This window comes from Petaurus breviceps, unplaced genomic scaffold (assembly GCF_028583685.1).
Source record: "Petaurus breviceps papuanus isolate PSGF00001 unplaced genomic scaffold, PetGlider_PUasm1.0 688, whole genome shotgun sequence".
NCBI classification, from domain to species: domain Eukaryota; kingdom Metazoa; phylum Chordata; class Mammalia; order Diprotodontia; family Petauridae; genus Petaurus; species Petaurus breviceps.
In genome coordinates, this window is record NW_027186457.1 from 15,434,605 (window position 1) to 15,447,701 (window position 13,097).

At 37.7% G+C, this 13,097-nt stretch overlaps 1 pseudogene; it reads right to left on the reverse strand.

The window, feature by feature from the left end:
- Window positions 1-332: 332 nt before the first annotated feature.
- On the reverse strand, window positions 333-11,020 carry LOC138174206 (interferon-inducible protein AIM2-like; annotated as a pseudogene).
- Between the last annotated feature and the right edge of the window lie 2,077 nt (window positions 11,021-13,097).

Sequence of the window (13,097 nt, forward strand, 5' to 3'; positions counted from 1 at the left end):
ACATATCACACACTCACATACACACATGTATGTATAATGATACAATCCACATATATGTACCCAATGCAAATATCATATTAAATAAGGTCACACGATGCAGATTATGTATGTGTGCATGTATGTATGTATGCGTGCATGCATGCATGCATGTATGTTTATAGTCAATGTTTTAGAACACATGTGATTTCATTAGGATGAGAACTCATACTCATACTCTTTTTTGTTATTAAAATATTTATTGAGCTCTTGTATTTGCAGTAGTAGCAGCTGATACCTTCTGAAAGGTCCTGTTGTCATTAAGGGGGCAAGCCGATCTCTCTTGACCTGTCTTTCTAATTTTTCTTAGCCTTGATGACCTTGATGAAACTGTGAATTACAGATTTCCAAAAAGATAGCTCAAAGCAGGTGAGCCGAAGTTTGTCTCTTATCAAAGCTTATTTTGGCCCATTTGCCAAACGTCATCACTTTGATCTTTCCTAGGTTGTCCTTCACTTCAAAGAATGTACATTTTTCATTTCTCCAACTCAGTTTTCTTATTGATCTCATTGACATCATCCACATGGCTTCCTTGTTTTTGTGTTTCAAGCATTTGGATCTTTGTGGTTTTACCTGGTCTTCTTTCAATGTTTTTGGGCACCGTGATCTCTTTGTTAGCACTCAAATCTTGCACCCTGAAGTATCTGTTTATTTCCAGGAAACCTTTTCTCCAATAACCTTTTGATATCTCAATGACCTCATTTTTTGTTGATGTGTTCCTTGATATCCATGTTGAAAACCTTCACTTGGATAATTTCATGCTCATTTGCCACAGTAGCATGAAACATCTCGTTCTTCTCTCCTATGGTGTCATACTCAAATGTCTGGCTCACGTTGAGCACCTTAACTACCATAGGCATTGTCTGGGGATAATCTTCTCTTCCAGCTTCTGGTTCTGTTTTCTGGGGGAGTTTCCTGGGATGTCTTCATTTTCTTGCTCTCTGGCCTCTCTTCAGCTGTTGCTTTTCTTAGCAACAGGATTTTTCTTTGACTCATTGTTGCTTTTCAGGTTTTCTTGGTTTAGGGTGACCAGTATTGCTGCCATTAGAACCTGGTCTTCTCATTTGAGCTGGATGGTTTCTTGTCACTGGTTTCTTCTCTTTTTTCTTATTGTATTTCTTCTCGACTTCAGCTTTTTTTTGGAAGGGTTTGAGCAGCGTCATGAAGTTTCACGTCCTTGAATACTTTACTGATCTTGTTCAGAGCAGGAAAAATACCAAAGCTTTCTACCATATACTCCGATAAGTCAGTTGGAGCAGCTTGGTCTTGCTTCACGGTCATCAGATTTCTACGCTTTAGAAAGAAGTTACATCTTTAGACTCTTAGTCTTAACGACATCTCTGAAGATTTAGGCTGTGAGTAGAATGTATGCCTCTTTATTACTTTCATTGTAGACAGTGCAACAACTTGGTGAATGATACAACTGTAAACACTCAACCCAGTGTGGGAAGTGATATCAGAGACTGTAAATGACTTCCTCTCAGTTCCCCCTTGTTTCAATCAGCTGCTACCTTTGGGCAGAGCTCTGCTAGGCTCTGGATCTAAAGAGGGAGCTAGAAGCAGCTGTCCTTTCTGTGTAAATACAACACTTTCAGTTTGATTTCTTTCTTGACCTTCTGCCCATTCATTCCTGTAAAAGATGAGATTAGTTCTTCCAGCTGTGGTATCTGAGCTCTCCCTAGGCCTTGGCTAAGGTTTGAGGTAATAAGTAGGAACTGAGTTTAAGACTCAGAGCTAAGTCAATTGCCTAACCCTTCAGAAGTTGTAAAGAGACATACTGTCCTAATTGTCCCTTTTTCTCCCCCTCCCTCCTTTTGGTGACCTTTTTTGTACTTCTATGTAAATTTCTTCGGCAAAACAAAAGCAAAAGCAAATGATCCCTTGGCTGTCAACCCTTCTGATAGGTCTCAGAATCTTGTACTACAGATATCCAGTTTGTCCTAAAGTCTGTCTTCCAGCTTGGTAGATCCTGTCTTTCTTAGCGTGTTCTCCATACTAAAATCGGAAATTGGAGAAGGAATGTTATGGAGGGTATACATAAGTCAGCATGTAAATACCCAAAGGATTATGGTTTCCCTGGTGGGAGAACTTCCTCCTCTGACATAGATTGCAATTATTTATCACAGTAGATAATAAAGTTTCTTGAAGCTCACAGACATGTGAACATATAATAATCCAGGAAGTTCATTTAATTTCTTTTCAAACATTTCTCTCTAAATAGAAGCATTATAGATAGAAAGGAAGGCAGTCCCCACTGTCAAGGAGTTTACATTTTAATTTGGAAAGACAATACATACAGTGGGTGTGTGTGTGTGTGTGTGTGTGTGTGTGTGGAAGGGAAGCTAGAAAAGGAAGCAGTGAAAACAAGGGTAATGTCGAGATAGCCAGGAAATAGTGTGTAGGCTGCTTATGGGCAACATAAGATGAAAGCTCACCTCTGAGTGTCCAGAGTCACAGTTGGAGTCCAAATTTATGGGGTGTGTAGGTGTGGAGATGAAGATTTTTTTGTAGGAATGTAGGCATCAGGGTGCTAAAATAGCTGGCAGGGTGGAGGCCTGGTTCTAGGCAAGGTAAGGCAAAAGCTTATCTATAAAAGCTCGGCATACCAGGGGTAGAGTGCAAAGGTGTGGTGTGAGGGGGATGGAGACTGTGGTCCAAGTAGATGAAGGATGTTGTAGAAATGAAACTTTCTAAGGTTCTAGACATATACCTACTCCAGAAAATAATTAGTTTGGGCCATGTGACTAATAATGAAGGGAGTGAGAGAAGGAATAAATATTTATTAAGTGCTTGCTGAATGCCAGCCAAACATTTTACAAATAACTATAGCATTTAACCCTTGGAAAAACCCTTTGAGGTAGGTTGTATTATTATCACCCTTTTATAAATGAGGAATCTGAGGCAGAAAGAGGCTGTCACACAGCTGGGAAGTGTCTGAGGCTGGATTTGAACTTAAATCTTTCTGACTCCAGGCCCAATCCTCTGTGCATTATGATACAGCATAGCTGCCTGATGAGGTAAATTATGCTAAAGGAAAAGACAGCACACTTTTAGATGTGATCAGCTTCCATAACTCCAATGGACTCATGTGGTTACTCCAAAAATCACAGCCCCCTTTAAAGGGCAGGGAGGATTTTCTCCCTTTTGTTCCCTGACCATCTTCTCGTCCCCAATTCCATCCACATTTGTATATTGCCATGTTACCAATTCTCTAAGGAGTAGAAAGCATTGAGTTTGGAATTTAGCCCAGTGATACAGGAATAATGAAGCTAAAGTTATGGGGTAAAGATAACAGAAATCAAGCTTGATAAATCTTTATTTAGTTATCTGACAATAAAAAAGCTTCTGAATGTAGTTACTTTTTTGTTGTTGTTATGAGTTGGGTGGTGGGGTAGCACAATGGTCATACACATACTGGTTTATTATCTTGACCTGACCCATCCTACCTCAGTTATTACTGCTTGGTTATGGTAACATTTCTTGCTGTTCCTTCATTGAGCAGATTCATTAACATTGTTTTTAGTGTTTCCACTTTAGATGTTCCATTCATAAAAATTTTTTTGGGGGGAGTACGATTGCCCCCCTCCCCCCTTTTAAAAGAAAGAAATGTGATCTTTTTTTAAAATCTTTTTTGTCATTTAATAAACTGAAATTTGTATTTGAGGTCAAGAGAGAGCCTCCCAAAGCTAAAATTTCCCAAGAGCCATTGGGTTTCCATTTGTTAAAATGAAAGGGATGGCACAAGGAACATTAATGAAATCTTTCCCAAATTGAGTGGAGCTAAAATTAAGTTTGATGGGAGGAAAGGCCTTGCAATTGCTCCAAATGAATACGGATTGCATGATATTTGGAAAATTGTGTGAAACGAGAGCTGCTCGAAGGTTTGACCAGAAGATGATTGTTTCTGGGCAGATGTAAAATGATTGACCAGAGGTGTCTACTTTTCTAGGGAGCTGTTAATCACACAAATTCCAATCCTGAGAGATATTAACCCTTTATCATAAACTCTTATTGGAAAGACTACATAAAAATACACAGATGTGGACAATCCCTCCACCAACACAGATTACCACCCTGAAATGAATCTACATTTTTTTCTGAGGTTCAAAAAAGTTCAGTGACTGGTCCGTGGTTGCCCACCTAATAAATGTCAGAGGTAGGTCTTGAAATCAAGTCTTCTTGTCTCTAAATCAAGCACATTCTCTATTTAGAGTCGACTAAAGTCACCTAGCATTTATTAAGCACCTCTTATGTCCAAGACACCATGCTAAGAGCTATAGATACTTAGAAGGACAAAAAGCAGTCTCTCTACTTAAAGGGCTCAGAGTCTAATGGGAGAGACAACATAACTATGTGCAAATAAGATACATGCAGGATAAGTTGGGTATAGTCCCAGATCTGGGACTCCTTATCTTGTTTGAGCTGAGTTTGTCTGGTATATGTTTTCCTATGTATACCTTTTCTGATTTCTGTTTTGCTATGATTCAGACAAACAGGTTTCTTTGCTATTTCTTTGTGTGTTCATTGTGGAACTGGTATTAGATGGGTAAGTGTAATGGTAATGGGAATTTAAAGATCTTTCCTGCCCCTTAATAAGCCTAAGGGAATATGAAGACCTTCCCTGATTTGAAGATTTTCCCTGCCCCCTAAAAGGCTGAATGTAATCAAATGGAGCCTGTGGTGGGAGGAGTTTGCTGAAGGGTGGAACAGAGCCCATAGGAAACTGGGAGTGAGAGCAGCTAGATGGTGGGAGAGAAAGGACACACCCAGAGAGATAGCTAGGCTTGTGAGTGTTGGTTTGTGGGAAGGCTAAAAGATGGTGTGGCTCTCTGTCATAATGTGGTGTATTAACTTCAATGTTGCTATGATAGACTTGGTTTCTTGGTGCTGGGTTTTAGTTTCCTGGTGTCCAAATAAATGTTTTGCTTCTGTCTTCTATATGGATTGAGAACCATGCTGGCATGTTTATAGTCACCATTGGCACTGTGAATATTGTGCTGGTGCTACAATAAGGAGTCAAGCTTTGGATATAAAGCTTGGGGACCTCCTTACCTCCAGTAATGAAACAGTTATCAGAAATTAGGTAGAATCTGATCATGTCCCCTAGTAAACTAACAATGTTTAAGTGGGCAGAAAGATGTAATTCTAGGCAAGAACCTCCTCTCTTTGAGGAAAGCAGATTGGCTTCCTCCCCTTTCTGCTTCCACTTCTGGCAGGAATTAAAGTTTCCTTTGGGGAAGAATCAGTGGGGGAGATAGAAGAGATTATAGATGGCTTTTCTGTTTCCACAATGACACCCCTATGCCACATAACAAAGGACAGTTCTTCCAACAGCCCTTCCTTCTCTCCACAAGGCCTTATCATATATATATATTCTTTCGAAGAATTTATTGATATCTTTTCTTTTGCTTCACCTATACTATACTTCAGGAATAGCTAGGTGATACAGTGGATAGGATTCCAGGTCTTTGTGAGTTCAAATCTGGCCTCAGACACTGACTAGCTGTGTGACCCCGGGCAAGTCACTTCACCCTCTTGGCCTCAGTTTTTCTGATCTGTAAAATTGGTGAGTGAAAGAAATAATAAACCACTCTAGCATCTCTGCTAAGAAAACCCCAAATGGGGTCATGAAAGAGTCTGAAAAATTACTCAACAGCAACACATTGCATTTCTCCATATTTCTCTTCTTCCCCATCATTCAACCATTATAACAAAACTTTTAAAAGACATAAAAAAGCAGTTTAGTAGCAACTAGCATTTATATGCTTATAAGCTTTGCGGCTTACAAAACACTTTATATATGTTATCTCAATCCTCACAAGTCCTCTGAAATAAGTCCTTTCATAATCCTCCTTTTACAGATGAAAAAACAGAGGCCTAAGAGAGGTTAAATGACTTATCTAGGCACTGAGTTAATAAGTTGAGGCAGGATTTGAATTTAGATCTTTTTGATTTTATGCCTGATATCCTATCCATTGTGTTAACATATGATGTATTACCTAATGTATCATATGATCTTATATGTAGGGTTAGATACTCCTACCACCACAAAGAAGATAGAGAAATAATTGAGAATCTTTTTTTTTAATTTTTGGCAAGGGGAAAGGTTTGTCATAATTCTATGCCTTTCAGTTTGTTTATTTTGTTCTTTCCATTTACATTGCTTTCATCATTATATGTAGTTTTTCCGTTTCTGTTTATATCATTTTACAGAAGTTCATGTCTTCTACTTTTATGTGTTAATCATATTCCTTGTTTCTTTGTGTGTAATAATACGTTATTACAGTTAGTGTATCATGATTTGTTTGGTCATTCCCCAATCAAAAGTCATTGATTCCATTTCCAGGCTTCTATTCATTCTCAAACTTACTTGGTTTTCAATTTAGGATGTTAGTCTTGAAATGTAAATGTATCAACTCTGAATTTTTTTTTTCTTCTACATGGCTAAAATTGGTAACATTTAAAACTTGGTATGGGACTCCAATAATGCTGATTGTGGAGGAAGAATTAGCTCTTGTTCTCATCATTTAGTATGCTTTATAATTCACTATGGTATCATGCCTTAAAATAATCACAGCATTTTAGATTTGTGCTTAGTTTGTGATCGACTAAGCTTGCTAAACATAAAATTTTGCTCCTTTCTTGACTGAAATTCATCTTTGTTTATAATCACCCTTCCCTTTCCAAGGTCATCCGAATTTTGGGGCCCATCTAAATTAAGGTTTTAATCAATCTTCTGAATTTTGTGTCTTCTGAAAATATTATGGCAAACATTTTTGAAAATCCAGATGCTTTCTTGTTCTTATGTATTGGTCTCAACATAGGTCTCTTTGCCTGCCCCTATCATTTTCTTTTCCCAAACTCCTTCTGGATGCTTAATTATCATTGCTCAAAATTTCTTGTCTACTTCTCTTTCCCTTTCATCAGAAATGAGACAGGGTGACAATATATTCTATTAGTCTGTATTTTAGTACTGCAGGGGTACCACTTCATTCTGTATTTTTTTTAATATACTCATAGCTGTGTGCAATAAACATTTAGAATAAAGTAGTATCAGGACCAGGAGTAATCCATGTGGATACAAAGTTATTCTTAACCTACAAAATAACATTTTGCTAGAGGATTATTTTTAGTTATTTACCAGTCATTCCAAATATTTTTTTTAATCAGATGAAGGTTTATATCCTAAGCTTAATAAGTTTGGTGACCATAAAACTATAGAAAACCAACCAGATGCCAATATTTATTAAAATAATAAAATTAAAAACTGGAAAGTAAACTATATCTTAAGGATCTAACAAATGTTGACAAAAAGTCCAACAGTAAGAGGCTGATCTGCTGATAAGGAGGCAATGAACAACTGAGAGATTTAAAATGGAGATTCTTGACTTTTATATTGTCATGGACTCCTTTGACAGTCTGGTTAAGCCTATGGACCTCTTCTCAGAATAATGTCATCAAATGTATGAAAATACAAAAGTTTGCAAAGGAAATCAATTATATTTAAATAAAAATATAATTTCCTCTCCCAATCAAATTCTTGGGTCTCTCGAAATTTGAAAATTGACCCAGACTCGGAGGTTAAAGGCAGACTTCACTAACAATTTATTGAGTAGACAAAAACATACACCATGGTGTGTCATCCTATGAAAAGTCAGAGAAGAAGAGTGCATATTGTGTGGTAGGAGAGGTAAGTATAGCAGCAAGCACCCTAGCCTACCAGGATGGCTGCTAGCACAGGTTCTTAGATCTGCTTTTCTAAAGAAAATCAACTCAAAATGGGTTAACAATCTTGCTTTAATCAAACATGTCATTTATCTAGTTCAGGGGGAAAAGGTCAGCACCCCTAACTTCAGAGAATACAGATATTACAAGCAGATAAAAAATATAGTCAGAGAAACAGATCAGCAGGCAGGCTTCCAACTGTATGACCATTGCATCCATACCTAATCAGTTACCAGAGAGGGAAACACCAACATCTGGGTTTTCAAAGCCAGGGGGCTCAATGGCTGCCCAGAGTCTCATCTGGTCAAATCACACAACTCTTCCCAAAGTGAGCCCCAAAACAAAATCTCACATCAGGGTATATATAGCCTTCTCCTGGCTCAGAGAATGTCACAACCCTCTTGACCCACTGCCCAATCACAAAGCATCAAGGTGTGGGCATTCCTGAAAAATAAGCCTCCCTCCACAGGCTCCATGTGACCACATTCAGCCTTTTCGGGGGCAGAGTATATTTTCAAATCAGGTAAGGTTCTCAGTCACTTAAGCCCATCAAAGGGCCTAGGGGCAGGGAAGATCTTCAGATTCCCATTCCCATATAGTAAGACACACAGTGATGGCAAGTCAGATTGTAGAGGTAAAGCATCAAGGAGAATATTTAATATTCTCCTTAAATGATCTCAAGCTTCTTCATCAAAGAAAAATTATGCATCTTTATAATATTGATATAATCCCAGAGGCAACATGGCATTACAGAGAGTGAACTTGCCTTGGGATCAGGAAGACCTGAGTTCTAGTTCTATTTTTGACACACATTAGCTGCGCAATCCCAGGCTAGGTGTATTACCTTTCAATGTACCAGGCAACTCTCTAAAGATTATATTAAAGAACAAGTGGCATTCTCCATGAACAGAGGGAAATTCTAAATCAAAATCCCTTGTAATAATGAAATTATAGCTCTAGTTCAAATTTTTTTTCAAAAATTCTTCATGGATTTTAAATGACTGAATGATAGAATACCTTAATCTTCAAAGAATCATAATAATGTAGGTGACCTGAGGGACAGTATAAATGTATATGGTGGTTATGACTAGACTGTAATATGTTGACAATAATCACATATACAAAAGTAGAATAAAAGAAGTTATCTAAAAGAATGATTAGAAAAGGACATGGTTTGGTTGTATGGTGAGAGCAAAGGCTAACTGATGGACAGTTTTGAGGATTTCTGCACTGGAAACCATGGAGAGTTTTGTGACCTACAGGTAGGTTTCCAATATGTTGTGTGGCTTCTCTTTTAAGGATTCATGGAGAGGGAAAGAGTGGCATAGTACAGAAGATCATTCAGTCAGTCAACAATCATTTAATAATTGCCCTCTATTTGCCAACACTTTGCTAGGAACAAGGGATACAAAGAAAGTCAATAATGTTCTTTTTCTTCAAAGAACATACATTCTAGTTGAGGAGACAATGTAAAAATATACATGTGTGTGTGTCTCTCTCTATACAAAACATATATGTATATATGTGTGTATATACATAGACATATATTTGTATATGAGAGAAGGAGAAGAAGAAGAAGGAAGAAGAAGAAGAGGAGGTAGAGGAGGAAGAGAAGAGAATATGGAAGGTAATGGGGGAGAAGAAGACACTAGAATCTGGGAAAACTGGTAAAAGTCTCCTGTAGAACTAAGTCTTGAAGGGAACCAGGGAAACCTAGAGATTGAAGGGAAGTTGAAGAGCATGGATCTGCACCAAGGAAATAAGTGCCCACATGGATGAAATCTGGAATCCACTGAAGTTTTGATGTATTAATGCAGAACACTATTTGTAAGCATTTATTCATTCTTCCAATGATGCACTAATTATAAATGGTCCTGATTCATCTATCAAAGAAAACCTGGCAAGTTTTTTTATATGAAAACAATGGCTTAATTACTAATTTGTGATGCTGTATGTTCTTGAAAGTAACAAAGCTGAAATGCTATAAAAAAGTTTATGATTCAGACCTTTTGCTGCTTAATACAAGTTAAGTGCTACTGTGATTTGTGACTAACTTCTGAGTAGTCTAAAACAGTTCATGCTGCTACTAAAGGAGACTGAGTATAATACAACTCAAACATGGTATAATTTTGTTCACTAATTTATTCATTTGTTAATTTTTTTGGAGGGAGGGCAGGGCAATTGGGGTTAAGTGACTTGCCCAAGGTCACATGGCTAGTAAGTATTAAGAGTCTGAGGTCACATTTGAACTCAGGTCCTCCTGACTCCAGGGCCAGTGCTCTATTTATTGCACCACCTAGCTGCCCCCTTGTTCACTAATTTAAATAGAAATGTAATCTGGTGTAATGTAATTTAATCAACTTGAGCCTACTAGATCATAACTTTGGGGCTGGAAGGAACCTCAAAGATCATCTGATGCAGCACTCTATTGATTTTTCCTTCTTTTGTTTGGCAAGCATTTATTAAATCACTGGTCTGTACACTGCACCATATTATGAATTTGAGCTATGGAGACAAAAAAAAACAAAACAAATGATCCTTGTCTTCAAATTGGAAGGGAAGGAAACCACATGCATACATACATGTAAGTAAATTTAGAACATACATAAAGCAATACATAGTGTGTGTGTGTGTGTATTAGAGAGAGGGAGGGAGGAAGAGGGGGGTAGGAGAGGGGAGAGAAGAGAGAGAGGGAGTGAGAGAGAGAGAGAGTCAAAGACACACATATACACAGAGAGATAGAGGCACAAGCAGAGTGAGAGGGAGAAGGAGAGGGAGAGGGAGAGGCAGGGAGAGGAAGGAGAACAAAGCAGAGGGAGATAAAAAGGACACTGCAAACTAAGGGAAAGGGAATGGAAAGTCCCTTGATAGATAGATGAAGAAAGTAAGGCCTATCAAATTTTAAGCACTGTGTCTGGCATGTAGTAAGCACTTAATAAATGCTTGTGTTTGATATGAATCAGCTGAGCCCAGGAAAATACCAGCAAATATGAGATCTGCACCTAGAATCTCTCAGTCTAAATCCAGTGACTTTTCTACTGTCGCACTGCTTCCAGCTAGGAAGGCTGGAGGTAGGGAGAAAGAGAAAAATATTCGGGGTCAGAAAGTAGAAGTCCTACATCTGTATAGAAATGGAGCTCAGTAAAATCACAAAGAGAATTAAAGTAAACCCATTCTGGATTTTCCCCAGTTCATAGCCTTCATTGCTATAGCCTGCTGGTGGGTCTGCCTGACTCATATTTCTCTCACTCCAATCCATCTTCCATTTAGCCACTAAAGTGGTCTGCCCTGTCTTCCCCTACCCGCCTTCCCATTCAATAAACTCCAGTGGCTCCCTATTGCCTCCAGAATCAAATACAAAATCCTGTGTTTGACATTTAAAGCCCTTCATTCTCTAGGCCTCTCCTTCTTTTCCAATCTTCTTATACTTTCCTCCCAACTATGTTCTCTTTATTCAGTGACACTGTCCTCTTGGCTTTTTCTCAAAAAATACACTCCCTCTCTTGGCTCCAGGCATTTTCTCCGGCTGTCCCTCATGTCTGAAATATTCTCTCTTTTCTGACTACTGAGTTTCCTGGCTTCCTTTAAATCCCAGCTGAGCTCCTGCCTTCAATAAGAATCCTTTCACAGTCCCTCTTTATTCTAGTGTCTTCCTTCTCTTGATTATTTCATACTTATCTTACATTCAACTTGTTCATATGTATTTGTCTGCATGTTGTCTCTCCATTAGATTGTAAGCTCTTTGAGGACAGGAGCTCTCTTTTGCCTCTTTTTGTGTCCTTCGTGCTTAGCACAGTGCCTGGCACATAGCAGACAATAGATGTTTCTTTACTGTCTTACTCAGAGCTTCTGTCCTCACCTTGCTCTTATTCTATGAAAGAGCCAGAATGTCAAGAGTTTAAAACGTGGTGAATTTGGAAAAGTAAATCTACAAAGAAAAGATCTCTCAGTTTCAGGGTTAGTCCTAACTACTTTAGATAATAAGAACTTAAATGACAGTGATCATGGGATCACGACTCTTTACTCCAAAAGAGTAACATTTGACTCTAATAAATAATGATTTTGAATGTGGACAGAGATTCGTAATTCAATTGGTGGTGGAATTTCTAGGGTGTAAATTCCCTCCATTAATGCAATTCAACAACTTCTCTATACTTCATAGTGTTAAGGAATTTCCTCAGGGTATTGAGAAGTCAAGTTACTTGCTCAATCACACAGCTAGGATGTGTTGAATCCTGATCTTTCTGACTTCAAGGTCAGCCTTCTTTGTCACTATATTGTGGCTTTTCTTAAAACCTCCAATAATACTAATAATGGAAATAAAAATGCCTACTTGCACTGTACTAGTCTTAATGTACACTTTTGGAATTATAAAATGGGTAATAATAGTTATCCTAATAAAAATAAAATTAGCAAAACCTAGTGCACATCACCCTCAGGAAATGATAGAAAAATGAATACTTCTATGACAGAAGTGAGGAATAAGATTGATAGGCCTTCTTAAAGCACATGAAAAATAGGTAAAAAAAACCAACCTCCAAAATGTCTTTGGAGTAATCACACATCACATTACAGAGAAATAGTAAAAGGTTATATATAATAGATTTATTGACTATAAACCACAAATGGTTTCTATCCTAAGATGCAGCCTATGAATTGGCTAACATCCAAAAGTGGATTCAAAAGGACTTTCATGATCACCAGTCACATAAACTAAGTCAAAAATATGTGGACAAATAAAAATCAAGCAAATGGGTAAGTAATGTGGATTTATTTGAAGTAGGGGGGGTTCATGATGGAAATTACAGAATAGATTTGACCAATGAAGATTATGCAAGGAAATGGAGGTATTGCAATAAAGCTCTATAAGCTATAAAAATTTTGGACCTACTGAATACCTAGCAAGATATGTCCTGATAGCTATAATTATACATCAGAAACTGATTAACTTTCATTGGTTGAAAGATAATAATTTTCTTTACTATAAATACAGATTTCAAAACATGATGGAGAACTCAATTAGTGAAGACCAAATATATTGCCCAGATATAACGTTTCATAGAAGCTTATGAAAAATATTTTACATACATTAAAATATATATTGTCATCTCAAATTCTTGTGAAGTCTAAGCTAAATAAAATGTAGAGCTTTATAAGTATAAAGACCTGGATAAAGCAATAAAAACCATATGGGAATAGGATAAGGTACATATTTGTTGTCCTGTCTACTATCATAGTTGTGGCTATGGTTCGTTCTCCCTCCCTCTCCCTCTCCCTCTCCCTCGTCGTTAGGTGGAAGTTCGACCACCTAACGACGCCTCAGTTCGCGTTACTCT